The sequence below is a fragment of the Balaenoptera borealis genome, assembly GCF_965194805.1.
Source record: "Balaenoptera borealis genome assembly, chromosome: 16".
NCBI classification, from domain to species: domain Eukaryota; kingdom Metazoa; phylum Chordata; class Mammalia; order Artiodactyla; family Balaenopteridae; genus Balaenoptera; species Balaenoptera borealis.
Window position 1 is genome coordinate 54,586,332 of NC_138872.1, and position 25,810 is coordinate 54,612,141.

General features: G+C 46.3%; 1 protein-coding gene and 1 long non-coding RNA gene across 23 annotated transcripts in view; one reads left to right on the forward strand and one right to left on the reverse strand.

The window, feature by feature from the left end:
- Nucleotides 1–25,810, forward strand: part of RBFOX1 (RNA binding fox-1 homolog 1) — a 2,204,510-nt gene that overhangs the window by 233,517 nt on the left and 1,945,183 nt on the right. The gene's annotated exons all lie outside the window — the stretch shown is intronic.
- Nucleotides 1–25,810, reverse strand: part of LOC309614217 — a 272,619-nt gene that overhangs the window by 202,042 nt on the left and 44,767 nt on the right. The gene's annotated exons all lie outside the window — the stretch shown is intronic.

Sequence of the window (25,810 nt, forward strand, 5' to 3'; positions counted from 1 at the left end):
ACCGGGAAGGAAAATTAATACAAATGTAAGAATTTTTTTTTCTAAGATTAGTGTCAAGACGGCAGCTTTTTATTAAACATGTAAATTTCCTGTGTGATGGGATTGGAGAGACGTGTGGCTGGCCCTTGAGTGGACTGGAGATGGTTTAAGTGGCGAAGGAGGCTTCACGGAGAGTCTGAATCTGGGGTCTCTGTCATTTGAGGGGTGATTAGAGTGGGCTCTGTGCTCCACGGCGCCCTCCCCTCCTCCCAGCGTTCTGTCCCCTGGAGCCGCACTCCCCAGGCTCCTGCTGTTGGCTGCCGGTTATTGGTAGAAGAATTTGAGGAACTGTGGGGTTTTTTGGGAAGTAATTTATTGATGTGAAATTCGTATAACATAATAGTAGCCGTTTTAAAGTGAACAATTTAGTGGCATTTGATATATTCACAGTGTTGTGCACCCACTGCCTCTAAACATGTTCATCACCCCAAAAGGTAACCCCATTAGCACTCACTTCCCATTCCCCCTCTTCCCAGCCCTAAGCAACCACTAATATGCTTTCTCTCTCTCTGGATTTGCCTGTTCTGGACACTTCATATAAATGGAACCAACAATGTGTGGCCACTTGTGACTGGTTTCTTTCACTGAGCATAATGTTTATGAGATTCATCTACGTGGTAGCTGTGTCAGTACTTCACTCCTTTTTTAAAAAAAATTATTTATTTTATTTGTTTTTGGCTGCATTGGGTCTTAGTTGTGGCATGCGAGATCTTTTGTTGCGGCATGTGGGCTTCTCTCTAGTTGTGGCTTGCAGCCTCCAGGGCACGTGGGCTCTGTAGTTTGCGGCACGTGGGCTCTCTAGTTGAGGCTCGTGAGCTCAGTAGTTGTGGCAGGGGGGCTTAGTTGCCCCGCGGCATGTGGGATCTTTGTTCCCTGACCAGCGATCAAACCTGCGTTGCCTGCATTGTAAGGTGGATTCTTTACCACTGGACCACCAAAGAAGTCCCTTCACTCCTTTTATGGATGAATAATATTCCATTGTACGGATGGACCACATTTGTCTATCCATTTGTCTGTTGGTGGATATTTGGGTTGTTTCTACCTTTTGGCTATGGTGAATAGTGCTGCTCTGAATATGTGTGTACAAGTATTTGTTTGAACATCTGTTTTCACTTCTTTTGGGTATATACCTAGCAGTGGATTTGCAGGGTCATATAGTAATTCTGTGTTTAACTTTTTGAAGAACTGCAAAACTTTCCCATCTATAACAAGAGGAAAAGGAGTCTCGGCAAGGTCTCTGGTGTCTGCTGGGATTTGAAGCCTGGCAGGCTGGCTCCAGGGCCTGTGTTTCCAACCACCATGCTTTCCTGCATTTGGGGGTGTCAGCCCCATTTAGCACATCCTATTCTGTGCACTGCCCCGGGGAAAGCAGGAGTGCAGGGAAAGTGGAGGGCAGTTAGGCTCCTCTCACCTCAAGGGACCAAATGTATCATTCCTGGCCTGTCTCCCTCATTCCATGTGGCATCTTGACCTTTAAACTCTGAAGAGTCTGTGCAGTTGCTGGGCCAGTTGATTGAGTAGTCATTTGATTTGCTGATAGGTTGTTTGAACTGGTTACTCAATCTCTTTCTCTTTCTCTCAGGTCTGACAAGGTCAACTTGACAAAGTAATAAAAATTCATTGGGTATTAGCTGTAAGCCGTGTGATAATACTTGAATTAGTCTCAGTCTCCACAGCACATAAACAGACTAGGTCTCATCATCCCTCTTTTCCTACCAGGGTTTGTGGGTGGAAGCCCAGAGAGGTGAAGTAACTTGCCCACAGTCACACAGCTTGTAAGCAGCAGAGCTGAAATTTGAACCCGGGTCTATGCATCTCTGCAGCCTGGATTCTCCCTGTTGTGTCTGCAGGCTTCTCCAGACTCCCCCAGCCGTCAACATTTTCCACACTAGTGTGGTGATTTTTTAAAAAACCCATTACAGTTTGGGTTTTCCTAGACCTAGACAGTCCCTAGAACATCTTGAGATGCTGGGAACTTCTAAGTCAGTTGTGAGAAAATGAGAATTCTTTTTTGGGGGAATGACATTCCACTCTTCTCTCTTCCTAGTAAAACCACTAGGAAGCATATTGCAAAACAGATGATCTGGCACCTACGGTCAAGGTGATTGTTTTTTAACTGACTTTGTATCCTGCATTCTCAATACTTTGGCAGTAACTGGGGTGAGGTCTGAATTTGTTGTGTGGAGTTGTTCATCTTTCTAACCCCAGTAGGATGCTGCACAAAACTGCACAGGGAGGCTCTAGGTTCCTAGCATTGCTGGCAGCCCAGGAAGCTGGAGATGGGATGCTTCTCAGGTGAGAGGGAGAAGAGGGTGATACAGGTGACATGGGCAGGTAGGTCCTGTCCCCAGGGAGTTCCTGGCTCCCCAGGCACCAAGTGGTTAAATGCTCTGCCTGGAAAGTAACTTCCCCCAGGTTTCCTCTCCTGAGCATGATAAAGCACAAAGGGGAGCTGGGGCATATTTACACCTGCTCCTTGCACAGGTTTCAATGGCAGTAATTCTCTGACCTTTTAAATGGATAAATCTCCTTGGCAGTGGCATATTTCTCAAGCTTAGCTCAGAGTGGGGGCTGAGGAACTGGGAGACATGGCCAGGCCAAGGAGAAGATTGATTAGCCCCAAGGGGGTCTGTTCTGGAAACCTGCCACGCCCATGGCTGCACTCAGGGTGGTTTGGGTAGAAAAAAGTGTGTTTTTGGCCGGAGTGTGAGTCCTTGCATCACCTCCCAGATGGATGAAAGCAGGCAGGCTGTTTTTCAGATTGCAGTGGATTTATTCCTCTGATCACCTGCCTTCTTCTGCCTCCTCTGTGCGTTCTGGTGGATGCTCTGCTCTCGTGTCTCTGTTGTTCTCCGTCACAGGGAACACCGGGCGAGAATCTTATCATCACGGGTTCTTTAACTCCCTTGCAGCATCACCGGGGAGCATAATAACCTCTATGGTTGGCAGCTCCCTTCCTTTTATCCTCTTTTCCTTCCTCCTCCCTCCAGAGCTTCTGACCAAGAGGTGTGGGAGAACCCAGAGAGAAGGGTCTGGCGTTTCTCAGATCTACTGTGTGCCCGGTGGACTCCCACAAGAAAGGTCATTAGTAAACCCATTTGCAGGTGGGGAGCCTCACACCCAGAGAGGCAAATAACCGTTCCAGGTCACCCAGCTCCCTGGAGGAGGACAAGGATTAAAATTTGGGTCCGACTGACTGTGGGATTTGTTCTTTCTGGTGCTGCCTTGAGGACAGGAAGAGGTGGTGTGGACGTTCCAGCAAGTCTCTTTCCCAGCGTCCAGTCTCCTCACTTACTTCTCAGGGTGGTGCCTATGCTCCCATCTCACCTCCTTCCATCCGCTGTTTGTAAATTCACGGCACCCTCCCTGTTTGAGAGGCTGGGACTGGCTTCCCAGCGATCATTTCCTAACAGAAGGAATGCTCTTTCCAGCTCAGCAAGTGTCGATTCATAATTACCAGTGTAATTAGAGCAGGATTTACCATCTGAGCCTCTGTGGATGCTGCAAGCCTGCCGGCATACGTAGCTCTGGCTTAGAAGGGTGTCTGGTTCCCCAGGGAACCCAAGGCGTCTTCTGGGCCAGGCAGAACCATATGGAATTACCCGCTCAAAGTACCCAGGCAGATCCAGAGGCTTCCCGTGGTTCTAAGAATAATGCCCAGACACCCTGACATGAGCTGGCTCCAGGCACCTTTCTGACCTTGGAGGCTCTCAGACCCAATGCTGTCTCCTTTTAGGAGCCTCTGATGACTGGCCAAAGAATCAGCGTCTCTCCTGCCCCACACAGGTTCTTTTCTATTGCTCTGTTTTATCTTCTTCATGGCACTTAGCACTATCCGGAATCATATTCTTTTCTTGTGCTCATGTTTACCTACTCGACTCTCTCTTACTAAAATATAAGCTCTTCAAGAACCACATCTTGCTCACTTGTCTTCACATGTCTTGTTGAATGAAAACCTGAGACCTTTGCTGACACATTATTACTCCTGTTACACTCTGTCACACCCCATTGTTTATGACCATGCCTCTGTTTTTAAAAACTTTGTCAACTTTGTCTACTTTTTTCTTTGTGCTTGGAGGAGGTCTGTAAAATTCCTAATAGCAAGCACCGTATCTTTCTATTTCATTGGATCCCCAGCACCTTGTGTAGTACCTGGTAGAGAGTAGATTCTCAGTGCACATTGGATGGGTGGGTCAGTGGATGGATGGGTGGGCAGTTAGGTGGATGGATGGGTGGTTGGTTAGGTGGATGGGTGGGTGGATGGATGGGTGGGTAGGTGGATGGATGGATGGGTGGGTAAATGGGTAGCAGCGTGGGTGGTTGGGTGGGTGGATGGTTGGGTGGTTGGGTGGGTGGGTGAATGGATCGATAAATGGGCAAGTCTGGCTAAATTTTCCTGAAATACCCTTTGGACACTTGTAAAGTTGTGCTCTCTATCTGACAAACCTTATTAATTTTACAATAAGGGCCTTGGGTCCTTTTTTAATCTGAGATGGGTTGGTTAGGGTCTCCCAGAGCTACTATATTTCTGTTGGTTTCTCTTGGTACTGGCCATAGTTTGTGTTTTATATATTTTGAGTCCATGTTCTTTGACTCACAAGGGAGATTTACTGACTAGTACTGGTTACGAAGCTTTTATTAATATACAATGACTATCTTGAGCTTGGGTAATGCTTTCTGCCTTGGGTTTTCCTAAAATCAGTGTTGCTTTCCATCTGTCTTTGGTTCCCATGGGCCAGGGCACATCCTTTCATTGTTACTCTTTTTAAATTTCCTCTTGGAAATGCAGATGTCTCTTGGAAGTAGCCTATAGATGGATCTTGTTTATTCACCCTGTCTGTAGCCCTTTAACTGAGGAGTTCAGCATCAGTATATTTGCCATTATATGTGTCTGATCACCTGTCATTTAAAAAGTTATTCCCTAAAAGAACTTTTCTTGCTGTTTCATTTATTTTCTGTCTTCTTGGTGTTGCAGATTCTGTTTGATTTGCTTTTATCTTACCTGCTGATTTGGAAGGTAGGCATTATACATGTGGTTGCCTTTCACTTCTTTGAAAAGGTTGCTGTAACCCTTGTTTTTCTAATAGTCAGTCAAGAGTGAAATGGCATCTTTGAACTCCATCCAGGCAAGATGAGGACATTTAGCTCACCTGCACTTTGCATTTCTCTGCACCCTCTTCTGTGTTCCCAGGAATTGTCACTATAACTGAGATTTCAGAGCCAGCTTAATGCCCATAAGTTGTAATTTTGACATTGTCGTAGTAATAGATAATGCTGGTGGAGGGGTTAATACGTAAGAGGCACTGTGCTAAGCACCAGAAATAGAATTTCCCACCTAATCTTCTCAACAACCCAGTGAGGAACTGTCCTTTGCCTCCACTTTTAGACAGTGAAAGTGAGTCTTTGGTGTTTCATAACTCGCCGGAGGTCACACATTTGAGTGGGTGGCAGAGCCATTAGTACCTGGCTCTGGCTCTGGCTCTTAACCATGCCTGTCTTGCTCACTGTCAGGGATGACTGCTGCCAGCTGTAGGTGGCTTTGGCAATGTATTTATACCCAGCAGCTCCTCGGGGCTCTTACCTGCTCTGTTTCCACCCACAGTGTCCCTTCTAGAACTAGACTTACGATATCGACCCCCAACTTCCAGACCAGCAACACCCACATTTTCATGTGTTGAGGAAGCCCCTGGGGGATCTGGTTAAGATGCAGAACCTGATTCAGTAAGTCTGGAGTGAGGCCTGAGAGCCTGCATTTCTTATAAGCTCCAAGGCGATGCTGCTGCGGCTGGTCCAAGCGCCTGTCTGTGACAGCAAGATTCTGGGTTAACCCAGAATCTCGTCATTCTGCCTGCTTAATTGGCTTTGTTTTTATTGGTGCTCTAGCTCGTTACTCTTTAATGCAGTGGTTAAGCAAATGGCCCCTGAAGACAACTGCCTTGACTCAAATCCCAGGCCAGCTGCTGACTCACTGGGATAACAGTGCCCACATCACTGGGTTGTTGTGGGGTTTAAGCAAAGCAAGATAAATGAGGTGTTTGGAACGGTGTCTGGCACATGGTGAGGGCAAGGTACACTCTTGGTATTATTATTTGCTCCGTCGAAGGCCTTCAATCTATCACAATACAGACCTTTCGCTACCTCCCTCTTCTCTTCCTCCTCCCCCCTCCCACAGCTCCTTTCCCAGGCTATGGGATTTGTGCAGACCCTGTCCATAACCTCCAGATTCTTCCTGTTTTCTCTACATGAATCATTTCGAGATGGCTGGAGTCTCACCTCTTCCATGCAGCCCTCCTGGTTAATCTTTCTCAGTCCAGTCCTCCCAGTTAGTCTTATGAAGGTGTCTTCCTCCCCATCTAGCCGCAAGAATTCATATTGAACTCTTTGTAATGGATGTTTTCGTGGATATGGATTTGGAAAATGCACTTTGACAAGCTATTTTGGATTGGGGGGCAAGACCCCTGGGGGCGATCTGAGTAAGAACAGAGCGCTACTATTCTTCCTGAGTGAGCTGTATAAGCTTAGCTTCAAAAGGGAATTGGTTAGGATAATAGAGGCTTAGAGACCGCTGGGCGGGAAGAGCAATGGAAGAAGAAGTGAAAAGAGAACAAAGCAGCTGCCGTTTGGAGGAAAACTATGGGGAAAGATCAGAGATTTTTGAAGGGAATTGTCGGGAAGCTCTGCACTGTTAATGTGCAACATTTTCCCCTTCCCACCACCTCGTGAATGTTCAGCAACATGTCCATTTCCGGTTAGTGTTTTGTGGCATTGGCTTCGTTTGGGGGATGGTGATGAAGTGCTAGGTATGGTCTCAAGCAGACATGGCAGGGGTCAAGTTGACAAGTTGGCCGCCATCTGCATTGGTAGCTCATCTACACTGAGGTGGGACTCAGGTGTTAGTATCTTTGAAACCTTCCAATGTACAGCCATGGTTGGGGACCACTAACTTCAAGCAATGTGCCCCACATTTGTTGTGTAGGGCATTCATAGTGTTAAGTGCCCAGAGCAGTTTTCTAAAAAGGTGGTAGTCATGTTACTGTGGTTGTCTAAGTTTGGGGAACAAAGCTAATTTGGTTTCTTCACTGCAGGGCTTATCAGCACCTTTACTATGCTTATAATATGCTGTGACCATACAACCTTTTTGGGGAATATCTTTTAGCATGTGGGTATTTGATGCCTGCTTATCTGTGGTCCCCAGAGCCAGTTTAAGGAGAACTGAAAAATTCTCCTGGATGCCTTTACTTTGGCGGATTTGATGATGATGATGGTGCTGATGAAGGAGGTAGTGATTTTGATTATGATCATCTCACCACCAAGTAAAGACCCAAAGAATGAAGAGGGAAATGCTCAACCCGCCTCCTGGAGACAGGCTGCCTTCCCTACCAGGTGGCCTGGACGGTCACTTCCAATTTGGGAACTGGTCTTACTTTGCATAAGTGATTGAAGTAATTGCACTGGCGGTTTCTCTTAATCTACAAGATGCTGAGTAGGGATGGGACACCTAAAGGAGTTAGTTCTGATTTTCTCTAGATTGTTTTTGATCCCCAGTCACTGCCTTATTGCTCTCTCTAATCGCAAGCTCCATATCGAGGAGCTGGGGTACATATGGTACCTAACTCTCCCCTCTTATGATGGGCTTGTACTTCAGGATGCATTCCTTATGGCTACTTCTCTTGTGGGTGCTTCACAGCTTTCTGATTGCAGAAAGGTCTCCCTAGAGATGCAGAGTTGCAAAACAATGTGTCTTATCCCTGAAGGGAATTTCTGACACAGGCCCTATTGTCCTTCCCCAGCCATTAGTATGAAGCTTTCTGTCAGCTCAGGCAGAAGGGATGTGATGGAAAGATCAGCTCACCCAACCCAAATGTAGGTCCTCTTGCTTCTCACTGCACAACCTGGTGGCCAGCCTGGCTTCCCCACTTTTAGGCGACCACTTCTTTTTGCTTCAGCAGCTCAGTAGGGAGGGCGTAAGGAATCCACAACCCATAGAACTGCAGCTCTGCATCCCTGTCTCCCTTGGAGGCGCAGGTGACGGAAGAGGCAGCCAAACATTCCCGATTCCACAGCCAAATGTTACTTCCTCCCTGGAGGCTCAGCTTGGTGAGCAAATTCCAGAGCCTTGGTGTTTTTCATCCCAATTTAGGCTAGACTAGCAAAGGGGGTTTGATTTCTAAAAGCGGGGCAGTCTTCACACTGTCCAATCTGAGTGGACCAACAGAGAGAGGGAAGGCTGCGAGCATTTACGGGGCTGCGTGCTGCTGGCAGTAGTGTTCTCAGTGTGCCTTCCAGTAATGGGTAATAAATGTTCAGTTATTTAACCTGGAATCAGAGCTGCAGCATTATCGATTACCTGGAACGTCTCAAGCTCTAGATAGCGAAAGCCCCTTGCATGAAGAAGTGTATCCGTAGAAAATCACTGAGAATTAAAGTTAAACAGACATGCATAAAACATACACAAGGTAATTCTCATTGGCCTTACGAGTGCAGGATTAGAAGTGCTGGTGAACTCTGAGGTGCCAGCCCAAGACTCAGAGATGCAAAAGGATGGATGGATGGATAGCATCAGTTTCTCTCTCCAGATCCACCCACTGCTCTTCTCTACCCTCTTTGTGACCTGGGAGCCTTCCCTGTATAGATCAGAGTACCAGGCTCTCTTGCCCACTGGCTTCTGGTTGGGTTTGGGCAATGGAGAGCCATGCAGGTTATGGGAGGAAGAGGAGAGGGCAGGGCATTTACAGACCCTGCTCCCTCCCATGGGCTGCTGCATTCCTAAACAAGACAGCAGTCAACCTTCTCTGTCTGTATTCAGGCTCAGAGATGGTGGCAGAGCCTGAAATCCCACTGTTACTAGCCCCAGAACACTGTATTATCTCTTGTGGTTGCCCTAACCCCATCCCCACCTTTACAAATAGTCCCTTTATTAAATTCCTCTCAAATTATCCTAATTCGAGTGTACCATCTGTTCCCTCCTGGAACCCGGGCTCATACAATGGGCAAGATGTGGCTTATTCCACTACGTATAAATGGAGTCACAGTTTAAATGCCATCTTCTTCAGAGAGACCTCCCTTCTTCTCTGTTACAGCATCTGTTTGATTTCCTTTATGGCACTTGTCACATCTTGGTGCTGTCATTAGATTGGCTTGTTGGCGTGTTTGTTGCTCATCTCCTTCCCTAAAACAAGGACTTTAAGCACAGAGAAGTTAAGTGACTTGTCCAAGGCCACACAGCTAGGAGAGGGTAGAGATGCAATTCGAACTCAGGACTCTGATTCCAAAGGCCCCCCCCTTCCAGAGCCATGCCCAGAGGTCGAGGTGCAGGTGGGGTAGTTCCATTTCCTTAGAACCACTCCACCCCTGTTACCTGTACTCACGGGCAGAGAAGGTTGGGTTTCCTGAAACAGTCTATGAGCCTGAAGTTGCCTCCTCTTGCCCTCTAGGCATTTTGCCCAGAAGCAGAGGCAGAGACTGGTCTTCAACATCCTGGTCCCTTCCCTTCCTCTGTTTCCCTCTCCCTATCCTCCAGTTCAGTCACCAGGAACTTGACCCTTGTCCACAAGCCCTTTTTTCTCCAGTCAAGAGGTGGTTTCCGTGCACGGGTCTGTTGCATGTTGGGGCCGCTCAGATGCTCAGGTGGCAGGGTCCTCCCCAGAGATGGGAGCTGTCTCAGATTCACAGAGCGACTTGTGATCTGGTTTCCTTTCAAGGGAGAAACGCAAAAGAAATCCCCGCTGTGCTCTGCAGAATTGCTAATGGTGTGTATTGAAGCATTTGACCACAGGTTGAAGCCCATGAGGGATTTTCTCCTAATCTCCCTCAGAGGTTCCAAGGAGGTGAGATAAAAAAAACACATGCATACCTGTTTACACACCTAGAAACACCTCACCCATCTATACATCATACATAGATTAAAAAAACAACACCTACAGCTTTGTTTCTCCAAAATACAAGTATACAGGAAGAAAACAAAAAATATTCTGTGATCCCACTACCTAGATAACTCCTGCTGACATTATAGATGCACTTGGTTAGACAATTCACGGGGGACAGAAAGGTACAAAATGCCTCATCCCCCGGCCCCCCAGCCCAGCCTGTCCTACTTCCCACTAGCTTTCTGAATTCCTTCTACAAAGATCATCTAAGGCTATGCTAGTGTGTGTGTGAATGTGTATAGCAGCACTTTGGTATTCAACGCTGATACCAAAGTGGTCACACAGAATACACTTTTTTGTGACTTGACTTCTTTTTCTTGTATCTTGGAGCTCTTTCTATATCGGTACAATCAGGTCTTTTTTAAAATATTTATTTATTTGGCTGCACTGGGTCTTTAGTTGCTGCATGTGAACTCTTTAGTTGTGGCATGCAGGCGGGATCTAGTTCCCCGACCAGGGATCGAACCCAGGTCCCCTGCATTGGGAGCGCGGAGTCTTACCAACTGGACCACCAGGGAAGTCCCCAGCACAATCAGTTCTATTCCTTTCTTCTCGATGGCTGCATAATATGTCATCTTATCTCTGTGCCATGATTTGTTTGATCGCGACAGTTAGGCTGTTTCCATGAATTTGCTCTTAGAAACGATATTTCAGTGAACATCAGTGTGCATACCTCTTGCTGTATTTTGCAAGGAAATCCATGTACACTATATCCCTGAAGGTGGAATGGCTCGGGCAAAGGTCAGAGCATTTTAAATTCCCATAGATATTGCAAAAGTACCCTTTGTGATGGTTGTAGCCACACGCACAATCTTGTCATTGATTATCAGTGCAGGGCTTCCCACACAAGTATAGTAAGTCTAAAAATATCCAAAGACGCTCACTGTTGGCAGTGGAGGACGTAGTTTGTTATTCCTCTTTACACTTGCATTGGTCCACACAACCTCTGTGGTGGTACTTTCCATGCTGACTTGAATTTTCTTTTCTTGTTTGGCTCCTTCATTACACTAGTGTCATCTAAGGCTGGATTGGGGTCTTAAATTAAGCATCTTCCCCCAACTCAGTAGCGAGCTTACGGCTGACAACCATACATGCTGGCTTGAATCTCTCAACTGTTCCATGTGACAAGTGCCATGGAAACATATTCTCAGCTCTCAAGGATGAGATTATCACCTAGCTGTGTGTCTTTCTTCTTGATCATGGCCAGTTGCTGTGTCCTGGAAAAGGTAGATACTGTGTACTTCCTTAGGCTGAAATTTCTTGGTCAGCCTTTGTATTACTGTGCTTGGTTGCTGTAATGAATTAACCACAGACCAGGCAGCTGAAACAACAGAAATGCATTTTCTCACAGTTTTAGAGACTGGAAGTCCAAGATCAAAGTGTTGCAGGGTTGTTTTCTCATGAGGCCCCTCCCCTGGGCTTGTAGATGGCTGTCTTCTCCCTGTGTCCTCACATTGTCGTCCCCCTGTGTGTATGTCTTCATCCCAATCTCCTCTTATTAGGACACCAGTCATATTGATTAGGATCCACGCATATGACCTCATTTTACCTTAATTACCTCTTTAAGACTGTATCTCCAAGGATAGTCACATTCTGAGGTACTGGAGGTTAGAACTTGAACAGATGAATTTTGGAGGAGGCACAGTTCAGCCCATAAAACCCGTTCTCTTAGGTAGTGATGACAGGGGTGCTTGTCCCAGGCAGGATCCTACACTTGCAACTTTCACTATGGTGAGTCACATGACAAGCCCATGGGACATCACTTTTTGCCATTACAATGCTTTTTCCAATCTCTTTCGGAGACCCAATGCCTATAAGACTCCTGGCCCAGGTGGGCCATGAAGTGTCTGGGGCTGGGCAACTTGGACCTTATTATTTCTCAGACTGTGAACACGGATGACTTTTCTGTGCCTGGTGGTCCTGCAGGCTGAAGGAGTCTTACAATCCATGCCGCACTTGGAAACAAGGAGTTTGCCTCCCAGGCCAAGGAGAAGATGGGCAGATGTGTGTTTGGCTGCTTCTCCTGCCTCTTGGAGCCCAGCCAGGGTTGGCAGGTGAGGTGCGACTTTTCATAGGTGAAGCCTGTGGAGGAAAGAGAGCCAGGGTGGCTCATTGCAAAACTCAGCACGTGAGCCAGGAAGGAAGACAAAGCAGGCACTTGATTCAAATCTAATTTCCATGCTAACGCCGATGGCTTGTAGGCAGTGCTGGAAGTGCTGTGTGTACTTGGACTTTGAGACCACACCCAGGTTCCTAAGAAAGAATGTCTTGATCAATAAAGGATGCCTGCCAAGGTCACAGGGCTACTTGTGCTATTCCTGCTTCTAAATGTGCCACTATTGTGCACAGAACAGGCCATCCTGGCATGAAGTAACCTTCCAGAGACCTCTGGCAAACGGCTCTTTCTGGGAGCAAGAAGGAGCGATCCGTTAAAAAAAAAAAAAAAAGAAGGAGCGATCTTTGGGCTGAGTGGCCTCCTGGACAAGGGATATTCTCAAGGTCCTGAAGGGCAAATGAAAGGTGAGAACAATTGTCCTTCGAAGACTGTAAGCAGCTTGTGGGTCAGAAGACCCTTTTCCGATCCCTTGCTTTAGAATTTTCTCTGAGAAGTGACCATAGGGCAGATACAACCCATCATCTGTCACAGTCAATGAAATTGGTCACACATCAGTGTCCCAGAGTTCTAACCCCAGCGAGAGCCTTCATGTCTGTGCCCCTGTGTAGGGGAGCCCTTAAAATATTTTACAAAGCATCATGTTAGGTAGGGGGGATTGATGCAAATATTCTCATTGTCAGAGTTCAGAATCCTTTATGACTTGGGGTTCTACAGTGGGGTATAGTCACCTTTTGTTCTGGAGTCATTCTAGAAGCACCACAGTAGGGGTGGCAAACTTGATGTACATGCCAACAGACGCTCTTGGCAGACATCCTTAGTCCATCAAGACACACTTGGTCTCTGCTGATCTGTGATCACCACTCTTCCCCAAGTCTGGCTCCAGGTGTCCCTAGAGGAAGCCTCGCTCGGCTAATCCTATAAGGCATGTCTCCCACCCCTACCCTCCACCCCCGTTTATAACACACTGGAGTTGCTTTAGATTTCTAAGGCTCTTTCAGATCTAATTGTCTCCAGTTTCCACACCCTTCAGATCTTATCCTGTAGAGCGACAGCTTCCTGTCTATATGGCTGTCTTGGCTGTCAGGCTGCATGTGTTGGAGTGTGAAATACAGTGTACCTCACTACTTCTGGATATGCCAATTTGTCTTTCATAATGCTCCAGACAGGATCAGAGCTGAAATTCACCTTTGGATCTGCTGATAAAGCACAGGCCTGTTGAGTGAATACAAATATGGATGAGCATATTAGTTATCTAGCACCGTGTAACAAATTACCCCAAAACTTTGTGGCTTAAAACAACAAACATTTATCATCTCACGGTTTCTGTGGGTCAGGAGTTGTGCAGTGGCTTCGCAGGGGCTCTGTTTGAAGATCTCTCGCAGACTGCAATCAAGACGTCAACCAGGGCTGCAGTCATCTTGAAGCTTTGCTGGGAAGGAGCCATTTCTAAACTCACACAGGAGGCTGGCTGAACAAGAGCCTCAGATCTTCACTGGCTGTTGGCTGGAGACATTAGTTCCTTGACACATGGGCCCCTCTAAAGGGCAGCTTATGAATACCAGCTTCCGTTAGTGAGAGACGGCACCCAAGACAGAAGCTGCAGTTTTCTGTAACCTAACCTTGGAAGCAATATCTCATTGCTTCTGCTTTATTCCTTTCATTAGAAGCAAATCAGTAATCACTAAGTGGAGGGGATTATACAAGGATGTGAATACCAGGAGGTGGGGATCTTTAGGGACCATCTTGGAGGTTGCCTACGATACTTAGAGTAAATGATGATTGTGCTTAGTAATAATGATGACATTACAAATAGTAAGCATGTACCAAATGCCGGGTACCATAATTGGGAACTTATATGGATTTAAAAATTTATTCCTCATTATAACTCAGGGAGAGAAGTACCATTGTCTCCATTTCACAGATGAGAAAATAGAGGCTTAGTGAGGTTCAGTAACTTGCCCAGGCTGTCCAACTCTGAAGCCCAGATTTTTAACCATGAGGCTCCATTACTCGTGAGCAACTTTAAGAAGTTTCTTTAAACACTGTCAAGAACTTTAGAAGTGAATGTGCACCCTGTGTGGGAACATAAGAATGGACATGGGTTGGGAACCGAGATAGAACGTGTGCTCAGGTTCCTTCTCTGTCACTTAACACTGTGCCCTGAGGGATATTAGTATCCTCTTGGACCTCGTTTTCTCCATCTGCAAAATGGAGATGATCATAGTTCTTCTGTTATAGGATTATTGTGAGAATTGAAAGAGGCAGCACATGCAAAGTACCCTGCTCCTAGTAGGAATTCAGTATGAGCTAGTTTCCCTTCTCCCTGCTTCCCAATAAGTTATTCTAATTTTGACAATTCTTTTCTCTCCCCTGAAGCACTTCCTCTACAAACCGCTTTATTCCAGTCATTCTTTAAAGTAACAACACTTAAAACCCTATAAAAATGCTCTGCAACTCAGAATGCCTCCCGACAAGGAAGTCTCAGTGACAGATACTTGACTGCAGGGCTGTCCAAGTGATGGAGGCTAACTTAAGTTCCATCCAGGGTCATCTTACTTCCTGAAACTGCCCATGATGGAAAGACCATTTGGAGGGAGGGACAAGGGGGCTCCATGAAGCTTCTCATTCTCCATCTGACCTCCAGCGTGGATGTCTCGTCTTCTGAGCAAGGGGAGAGGAGCCAAGGGGACCACTGAGAGCCTGCATTCCTGGCAGACATCAGTATTCAACTCCATCACTGTTTGGAGTGAACAGTTTTAAGTATGGTCTCCCTGGCATGGGCAGACGGGGAAGCTGGAGGAAAGAAGGTTTGGGCAGATGGCAGCAGGTGCGTGGAATGCCCAACTGCCAGTTAGCTGTCAGGTCTTCTTGATTTGGAGGAAACGATGCTCTGCTCAGAGAAGTACCTGGCGTGTCTTTCTTCCCTGGTCAACTTGCCCAGCCCGTCAATGGTTTTTTTTTCTCTCTCCCTCTCTGAGAGTGTGAGTCCCCTTCTGGTTTTACTTGGATAACTCCCAGGAGATAGAGAAGACATCGGCCAAGGCTCAATGCCCTTCTTATTTCTGTGTATGAAGCAGGCATTGGTAAGGCTCAGGTATTTTTTTTCTTTTAAGTTTTTCTTTAATGGCTTCCAGGAATTTAAGAATAAAATCCAAGACTCCTTCACTTGGCTTAACAGACCAGGCAAAGTCAGAACCCCCTTGATCTTGTCAGCCTCATCTCTTACCTCTTCCTCTTTATCCTCAAACACTCTTGCCTCAGTGGAGATTGTTTCCCCTGCAAAATGCCTCCAAGCCTTTGCACCAGCTTTTTCTTTTTCCAAGAATGCTTTCCCCCAGCTTCTTCCTGTCCCTTCACTGTGAGAATTCCTACTCATGATTCAGGGCTCAGCTTTGGTGTCACTTCCTCAGGGAAGCTTTCCTGGAGTTCCTCGATTAGGTCAGGCTCCATCTCACACACTATCAAAGCTCCCTGTGTTTTTCCTCCTGGAACCCATTGCAGCTATAACTACAGCTATAATTATCTGTCTAGTGTCCAGCTGCTCCCACTGGATTGAAGGCTCCCTGAGGGTGGGGATAAGGACCATCTTGTTCTGTACTGTTTCTTGAGTTCCTAGCATAGGGCCTGAGAAGGAGAAGATGGTAATTTATTTATTTATTTATTTTAAATGAATGATTTGGCTAAACAGAGAGGAGGGAGCCAATGATGGTATGAGACTCATACTTCTTGCAGGACCTGGCAGCATGGATCTGCCACTCTGCATTTTGGGGGGCAACCTAAGGATGAGGTGGACTTGGGCCCTTTTCTCTCTTCTAGGAATTCAGGTCTGGAGGGGCTGGGCCCGGTCCCTATACTGGGATCAGAGGCTATATTCTGGGGAAATGGAGGCACTAGAGACTATAGTACTATGCCTGGGATTCTCCTGTGTGCTTGAGACAATGGCATATGGAGTCTAAGGAGCAAGCTAGAGAAAACAGTTATGCTTCCAAGATGCTAGAACTCATGTCTGCTCTACACGGAAGGGAAGTTTTACCACACCTCTCCTTGTCCTCGGTGTGCTATGCCTTCAATACGCATTTTCTCCTTGGAATGCTGATAGTGTTGGTGATGATAATGGAAGATGTTGGCGATGATAATGGAGGATGATGGGGATGATGATGGTGATGGTGATGATAACAGATGATATTTGTGATGATGGTGATGGAGGGTGGTGGTGATGATGGAGGATGACGATGATAATGGATGATATTGGTGATAAGGTAACAGAGGATGATAGTGATGAAAAAGAAGGTGATGATGGTGATGGTGGTGGTGTTGATGATGATATAATAGCTAAAACTCAAGTGCTGATTTATGTGTCAGTACTCCACCAAGCACTTCAAACACATTATCTCATTTAACCCTTGCAAGGATATTTTCTGGTAGTTTCGCTTTCCATTGTTATTTGCATTTCCATAAATGAGGACACCACAGTACAGAGGGGTCACCTAACTTCCCTGAAGTCACACTGCTAGTACGTGGCAGAGCCAGGCCTGATCTCCAGCTCTGGCCGACACTGAAGCTCTGTGGGCAGAGTAGGGACAAGGTTGGAGCACTTCTGCATATTGGGAGTCCCAGGTCACTGACAGCCTCATACAGCTTTCTTTTCTGACCTCCCCTGTTCTCTCCCTTGACTGCGCTCAACTCTGCACTTAAGGTGGAGAGTCAGGGACCATGTGGTGAGTTGAGAGTTGTTAGCTTTCTTGGAAAGAGGATGAAGGACAAGGAATGGGGCATAAACATCCTCAATGTCTAGGGCTTGCCCCCGACGGCTGGGATGAGGCAGTGGCTTAAGTTTTAATACAGTCAGGTGGGTAAAAAGCACAGTTTTGAAACTAGACAGACTTGAGTTCAAATCCAACTTTTAGCCCTAACTGGCCGTGTGACCTTGGGCAAGATGATATCCTTGTCTTTCCTTGTCTTAGGACTCAGTTTCCTTGTCTCTAAAATGGGGACAGTCGTACCTGCCTGTAGGGCTGTCATGGCATGGAGTAGTCCTCACCTATGAGCTGGTATTATTATTGTTTCTATCATTATCATCTCATTAGGTCAGAGTCACCCAGAGGAGGGGAGCCAGCACCCCCTGAGCTCTATTATATGCCAGATGCCTGACAATGCCTGCCTTTGGCTCTCATTTAAATCCTATAAGATGGGTGATTTCCCTGGGAAATAGATGGCTCTCTGAGGGGTCAAGTAGCTACTTCAGGGCCATGCAGCTAATTAGGTACCAGAGCTGGGATGTGGAACTCAGAGGGCTCCCAAGATGACATCTTCCCTCCACCAGACCTGGGTGTTCCAGGTAGCTGCCAACCTTCTTGGCACCATAAGTGCTGAATCGTAGGACATCTCAAAGCCCAGAGCATCTGGAAAGAGGTCAGCCCCAGGCCTGGGCTATTGTTTCCAACTGTTGTCAATCTTCATGCTGATCAAGGCAAGGCTGACCTCGGCCACCATGTCTCAGACCAGAAGTCCATGAGCTGCAGCCACTGGCCTGGCATGAATTTTGTCGTCAGCTTCTCCAGGAGGCAAGGCTGGGTGGTCTAAGGAGATGAATTCCTGCTGCCCTTCTGTGATCACTCTCTCTGCTGGTGTTGTCTAGTTCCGTTCAGTAGGAATAACAGCTACTGCTTACATTCTGAGTCAGACACTGCAGCCCTGCGAGGTGGGTGGTATCACCTCCTCCTTTTACAGAACTGGAAATGGAGGTAAAGTGCTTTGTTCAGGGTCACCCAGACAGCAATGACAGTGCCAGGACTTGAACCCAGCTCGCCCTGACTCTTGACCAGAATGCCCCTTTCTGTGTGTACAAGCCTCGGGGAGGTGGAGAGAAGGGCCCTGGGAACCCAGCATTGCTATCCTGAGCTCTCTTTCAGGTAGTATTGCTTTGGGATGCTGAGAGCTTTTGAGAACAGAATTTCCAGCCTGCTGTGGTGCTCAGCTGAGGGCCGGGAGAGGTGAGTGTGGCCAGGCCTTGCCCCAGCTCCTCTGGGAACTCCTGCCTGTGAGCTCAGAGCATCTGCTGCTCCTCAAGCGGCCCTGAAACTTCAAGGAGGCCTGGCCTGCAAGTTTCCAGACAGGAGCTGGGAGAGCAGAGTTCATGAGGTGGCTGCGCCCCCTGCAGGCCATGGGCTGCCTCTGCATCTGCCTCTGCACTGCCAGTGTTTTACTTTTAACAAAAACTTTAAATGGGAAGGAAATCCAAAAAAGAGGGACTATATGTATATGTATAGCTGATTCACTTTGCTGTACAGCAGAAACTAACACAACATTATAAAGCAACTATACTCCAATACAAATTAATTTAAAAAAAAAATTGAAGTATAATATACCTACAGAAAGGCAACCAATCTCCAGTACAGCTTGATAGGTTATCACAGAGAGGATATATCTGGGACATCATTACCCAGAGCTACCCTCCCCCCCAGCAGTTACCCTCCCCAGCACTGACTTCTATAGGTTAATTTTACGTGTTTCAACTTCATATAAATGGCGTCACATAGCGTGCTTTCTTTTATATCTGGCTTCTTTTGCCCCAAGAAATGCGTATGTTCACCAAATGATGTGTACTAGAATGTTTATAGCAGCAGTATTCATAGTAGCCCCAAATCATCGACAGCGAGTGGGTAAAAATACCGTGGTATATTTATACAGTGGAATTTTTACGGCAATGAAAACAAATTAACAACTGCTATGCCCAACTACTTTAATGAATCCTCACTGAGCTTTGCTTGGTGGTCATATGCCTCTCAGATGTGCCCTGGGAGCTGTCCCATCAGGTAGCCCTGAGCTTGCCCTGGCGGGGGGACGCCCCAGGTCCTTCTCAGACTGCCACTGCTAAAGCCAGTGCAGGAGCCCAGGCCCCGAGGACAGCTCTTGCATTATAAACATCCTGTAGCTTAGTATTTCTAAAGCCTTGCTGCAAATTCGAATCTCCCATGGAGCTTTAAAAAACAAAAGGAGAGCACAAAACAGAAAACATCAGAGATTCTGATATATCAGTAATCGGCCTGGGGATGGACCTGATGTTGGTGTTTTTTTTTTTTTTTTTTTTGATGTTGGTGTTTTTTTAAAGCTTCCCCGGTGATTCTCATGTGTGGCTGGAGTTGGGAGTTGAAAGTGTGATTCTTGGACCAGCAGCATCAGCATCACCTGGGAGCTGGTTGGAATCGCAAATTCCCGGGCTCCGCCCCAGACTTACTGACTCAGAGACTCTGGGTGTGGGGCCTGGGGGTCTGTTTCAGTGAGCCCTCCATGGGGGTGCTACTGCACAGTCAGGTGGAGGAGCCCCTGCACGACCCCCTTCTCTCTCTGCAGAGACGGAGGGTTTCAGTGAGGATTTGTTGGATGAGGGGAACTCAAAGATCACAGGTAATTGTGTTTTCCAATTCAGATGAAAGCCTTTCATGCCCATTTATGTAATGCCTATTCACTCAGTTCTTCCCACATGCCAGGCTCTTTGCTATGTGCTGAATGCTGACTTCATGGAGTTTGCAGTCCAATGAGGGAAGAGGAACTGTCAAGACACAACTGCAATAAAACCAAAGTGCAGAATGCTGAGTGCTTGGCAGGAGTGGGAAGCACCAGGCAGGTCTTCTCTGAAGGTCATTTATAGTATAGTAGTATAGGTTAGGATGTAACCTTAGCTGAGACCTGAAGATGAAGAGGATTTAATTGAGTAAAAGTGGAACAAAGAACATTTTAAGTAGAGGGAGTACAATGTGTGCAAAGGTCCTGTGGCCAGAGGTCTAATGGGTGATGAAATAATATTTACCTTCTTCCACTAAACCATCAGCCATCAAAGTGAGATAGGACTTGACTCTTTTCTTCTGACCTTCAAGCAGTGATCTTTATGGGGGGAGAAAGCTGATCTTGCTTTTCTCCATATTCACTATGGGATCCTATTCACTTCTTTCAACCTTAGAGCCTAGATAAGGGATTGGCAAACTATGGTCCATGGGCCAAATCTGGTCAACTGTCTGTTTTTGTAAATAAAGTTTTATCAGAATACAGCCATGCCTATTCGTTTATACGTTGCCTATGGCTGCTTTTGTGGTATAATAGCAGAGTTGAAAGCTGTGACAGGGACTGTCTAGCCCTTTACAGAAAAAGTGTGCTGACTACTAGCCTAGATAATTTTGGAAACTCAGATACCCAAGACCTAGCTTTCACTGTTGTCCTGATCTTTTTCCTCAAGACAAACCGTCTCCTGTCTCCTTGCTTTTTCTCCTCCTGCAATAAGAACCATTTGAAATCTAAGGTGTGACTTAGAACTAGAAAGGATTAACTTCAACCTTGAAGCACAAGAAAACCCCGTGTCTCCATCAGCCTAGCAAAACTTTGCAAAGTCGCCACTCCCATTGGCTTTCCCTAAGCGCTGATTGATTTAACAGAATATTTTCCATGCACACCCAGGTTGGGCAAATGTAATGAGAGCTGAGAGTGATGACAATACCAATCTGGGGAGATTGATGAACTAGCCCAGGTTTCTCCCCAGTGAGGCCAAGCTGGGTGTTGACACAGCAATATGTTTGCCTGCTCTGCTCATTAAAGTTTAATGTTTGAAAACCTCTTCTTTGCCTCCCATCAGAGATGGTCTCAAATGCAATAGGTAGCCACACTAGAGACTGATTAAATCTTTCCTTTTTGCACCAGGGTTTGAAGAAAGGTATTTCTGCAACGGTAGCCAAAATAAGAAATTAATCACCCTGTCTCATTTGTGGCTGTTTTGAAAGAGACAGCAAAAGAGGAAAGTAAGAAAAAAAAAGGGATTTCAGAAAGGCAGAGCTAAACAGCCTTCTTGTGGGGCTTTGCAAAGACTTTTGAATGTGGTGATTTACTTCATGATGGAGCAGAAGGTGGGACCCCAATGCAATGACAGTATATTCTGTTCTCCTTTATCCTTGGTTATGTGCCTTGGTGTCCTAAGGAAGCTGAGTCTGAACTCTTAATATGCTTTCTTCCCAAAGAATTCTGTGCCATCTCATTAGTGGACCTTGTCCTCATTGAATACCTCGTTCCCCAAATCCAGACATTTGGATTCCAGTCTTGCGATAGAATCTGCAGACTACGTGACCTGGAGCAGACACTTGACTTTTGTGTCAAAGGAGAGTTGTCAGACCCTGGCCTCTCTCGTGTCAGGGAATGCACAAGAGAATGGAGGACTAAATGTATCATTGCTTTCTTCCCACAAGCATGGAATCTGGCAATGATGAATCACTCCAAGGGCATCAGTGGATCTTGGGTAGGTGCCCAAGACCTGACTCTGAGAGTCCCTGCTTTGGAGGGCATGGGGGAGCTGACGGCAAGTGCTGTGTCAGTGGAGTGAGGGAAGGAATGGACAAAGAGGCCTTTGCCATGCACCCTCTCCCCCCACTCCCCTAAGGTCTCTTGGAGACAGTGTGTTCCTGTAGCCTGGGGGCCAATGGCAGAAGGGCCACATCCACCTGGCAGCTGGCGGGCATGTCTGAATTGGGGTTATGGGGTTACTCTATAGTAGAAATGGGTGCAGAGGGATCAAGATGAAATTTGGATTCAGATACTCTCTTAGTCTGTTCAGGCTGCTCTAACAAAAATACCATAGACCGGCTGGCTTATAAACAACAGACATTTATTTCTCACCATTCTGGAGGCTGGAAGTCTGAGATCATGGTTCTTGAGAGCTTTGGTGTCTGATGAGGGTCTGCTCCCTGGTTCATAGATGGCCATCTTTTCGCTGTGTCCTCACATGTTGGAAGGGGTGAGGGAGCTCTCTGGGGTCTCTTGTATAAGGGCATTAATTCCATTCATGAGGGCTCCACTTTCATGACCTAATCACTTCCCAAAGGCCCCACCTCCTAATACCATCACCTTTGGGGTTAGGGTTCCAACGTATGAATTTTGGAGGAGACGACAAACATTCAGTTCATTGCGGATACCCAATAGCTTTTGCTTGCTGAGTATCTAGGGTGGACCCGTTGAGGGACCTCAGAGATGGTGGATCAAGGTGATTGAAAGCCCCAGTAGCAAATATGATCCTAGATGGCCCCCTCTCCACCCCTTGTTCATTATGCTCCAAACATACTGATCGTCTCCTAGCTCCTCTTATTGCCTTTGCTTATTCTCTTTTCCCCGCCTTCCCACGTCTGGCTCCTTCTCACCACTGGTCTCTGAGTGGCCTCCCCATATACAGTGGCCTCTCCAGTCACACTGCATTTCAGCCCCCTGTTTATTACCTTCATTCACATACCTCAATCTGTCATTATCTCATCTACTCATTTGTTCACACATGTCTATCAGGAGCAACCTTTTCTATCTGGTTTACAGCTGGTGACCACAGGGCGGGCACAGAGCACTCAGTAAATGAGTGAGAGGGAGCAAGGAATGCTTTGAGGGGAAATGATTCCTTCTTTGAACTCCCTACATTGCCAGAGAGTTTGGTGGTCATTACATCTTTATTTGCAATCGGCTGTTCCATCCCTGTGTTGTGATTCCTTTCTAGTTAGAGATCATTTTCAATTAAAATGCGCATAAACCACAGCCAAAGCACTAATACGTTTCTGCTCAGTAGAAAGGCCTAGATCATGCGCAAGAGGGAGGAGATATGGGGATATATGTATAGCTGATTTACTTTGTTATAAAGCAGAAACTAACACACCGTTGTAAAGCAATTATACTCCAATAAAGATGTTAAAAAAAATTTAAAAAATTAAAAAAAAAAAGCTCATTGTCAGGTGCTTACACTACACAGAATAAGCTTTACACTGGTGGTTGTGATTGGTAGGGAAATGGGACGGTTATACAAGTATTCAATTTTCAATTTTCTATTAAACGATGCGTTTGTGTTTTATGGATTTTTCTATAATTGCATTACATTTCACAATAAAGTTGATTAAAAAAAAAAAGAAAGGCCTAGATCATGGATTTTATCATTTGCCACCATTGATTTTCCATGAGTAATAATTATATTTTGTACACAACGTCTGCACTAAGTGATATTTATATCTGCAATTATCTGGAGTAACTTTTAATGTTAAAATATGTTTTTTGGGGGGGGAGGGGGATGTGGAGTAAATTGAATTTTTTACTTTTGCCATTGCTTTTTATCCAGACAATGCTTATTCTCATATGAAATAATAATTTAGCAATCAAGCCTGAAATGGTTTTATAAATGAAGTTTGAATTGACATTTCCACCAGCTGGGATGGTAATTTTCAGCTTTCACCAGGGTTGGTGAATTTAGATCCCCTCTTGAAATTTACTTTGCTATTATTATCTTAGAAATCCTCTGGAGGGCTTTTCTCAGATAATACAAGCTCTTCTTTCATTGTGCTGGGTATCGCTCCTTCTATGAAGTTCTTGGCACATTGCCCCTCTCTCCTTAGCTTGGCATTCAAGGCCTCCTCTAGCTGATGCATTTTTTTTGTGGATTCAGAAAATGCTTGTTAAGCCTCATCCACACACTATGTGTTCCAGGTGCTAGAAATTCAGTGGTGACTGAGATAGATTTCTGCTCTCCTCCTGGAACTTGCAATATGCGTGGGGAGACACACAACAAAGAAGCAAATTTGGGCAAGAAAGTTCACAGATTCTGATTGTTGCCCAAGAGAAACAGGGTGATTGATTAAATAGAAGTTTAGGGGGAGGATGCTTTAGGTAGGTTGGCTTTGAGGAAAGCATCTCTGAGGAGGTGGCATTTGAAATGACACCTGAAAGATGAGGAGGAGCCTCTCAGAGAGAGAGAGGAGGAAGGAGTATTCCTGGAAGAGGGAAAAGCTATTGCAAAGGCTGGAAGGTGGGGGCAAGCTGGCACTTTTGAGGAATAGAGAGGAGTGCAGAGTAGCCGGAGTGAGTGAGGGTGGGGAGGAGCACGCAGAGGCCTGGCCCTGGAGGGCACTGGAGGTCTCATTAAGGGGACTGAATTTTATTCTGAGAGTGCGGGTTGGGGAAATTTAATTGGTGGTAGTGGTTTATGAGTGCTAGTCGTTGTTCAGTTGGTTTACTTTGTATTTTTAGAAGGTCACACTGGCTTCTGTGAGGATGATAAAGGGTGGAGGGCAGTCTTGGCACCAGGGAGACCATTGAGGAGGCTGTGGCCTTTGTTCAGGCAAGATATGGAATGATTGTACCTTGGACGAGGCTGCTGGCAGTGGGGATGGAGAGGGGTGGGTGCATTTGAGAGATGGACAATCACACATCCAACCTGATGTTCTCTTATTTCCCAACAGAAACCTTCTGACAATGGTCCCAACATACGATGCACATTATCCCAACGTGGGATTGTGGTTTTGAGTCTGGGTCTCATGTTCCCCACCCTCCGAATTGCTCATCACTCCCTCCCCACCTGTTGTCACCCCGTGTTCTTAGGCTTGGATCCACAATCTCTCCTTTGTGAATCCTCTGGCCACCGCAAGGTCTGCTGACTGCCCCCCACTGCCCCGCTACCTCCTTCTCAGAAGCACTAAGTCACTGGTTGTCAGAGTTGGAGTGTATAAGTTGTTCCCATGCAGCTGGGTGAAATGCAGTTTCCAGAACCTCACCCTGAAAGGATTGTGATTCACTGGGTCTTCATGGGTCCCAGAGGTCTGATTTCTCACAAGCATCTCAGGTGCTGATGCTGGCAGCCTTATCTGGCTCTGTTCTGTCTTCAGCCATTTCAGCCGGTTTATACTGTATCTTCTGTTCTAGATCATAAGCCCTTGGAGAGTGGAACCAGGTATTATTTCATGTTTGTCATCCCCCTGTGCCTGGGTCCAATGCTGTGCATGGAAGAGGTGCTCACATATCTGTCCCATGGCTGGTCAGCCTGTCCTGGCACAGATGGCATTGCCCTCTGCCCCCTTTGCTGGACTCTCCCTGCTCAGGTCCCAGATTTCCACCCTTCCTTCTACTCTCTAAAACCCAGAGATCATTCAGTTCTGATTTGAAAGTGGTCTTCATTGATTCTTTCACTCCCACTTTACAGAAGGACAAACAGAGGTTTAGAGAGACTATATCACTTGACCAAGACCCCACAGTTAGAAAGGGTAAGATGAAGATTTGAACCCCGGATTCTCTGACTCCAAAATGTCCATTCATCATTTCATTCCCTCATGCAGCAAATATTATGTGCCAACCGCGTGCCAGGCACCAATCTTCTGCTGTCTCTCTTCTCCCTCTTCCTATTTTTAAATTCTCCTGGGTCTGCCGTCAAGGAAAATACATCAGGTCTACAATCTTGCAAGTGTCAACCCTTCAAATGTTTGTAGGTGGCTCTTAGGTTTCCCCCAAGTTCTTTGACTCTTGACTCATGATACCTCATGATTCAGAGTTCACTCCCACGCTGGACACCTCCCCAGGCACACCCTTCTCAGCCAGTGCCCCTCAGAATGTGGAGCCACCTTTGGAGGCTTCAGGTCTGGTTCCATCAGGGCAGAGTGGTCCTGTCAGCATCTAATTCCATAAGCTGCTGGGGTGGTAACTTCTTCACCACACAGTTGATTCACCAGCTTGCTGGTCTTCCATCCATAGTTCTGAGTTGCCTCTGGGATTGCAATTTTGGCTCCATTTTATCTCTCATCCTCCCCAAATCCCAGTGAAACAAACTGTAAGGACAAGGAATGTGTGACTAAGAGAAGTTATGCCCCAGTGGTGTCTCGCAATGACCAGACATCATAATTTTAATACTTTTTTTTTTTTTTACAACACCTGCTTTCAACATTACATGAGCCCTATA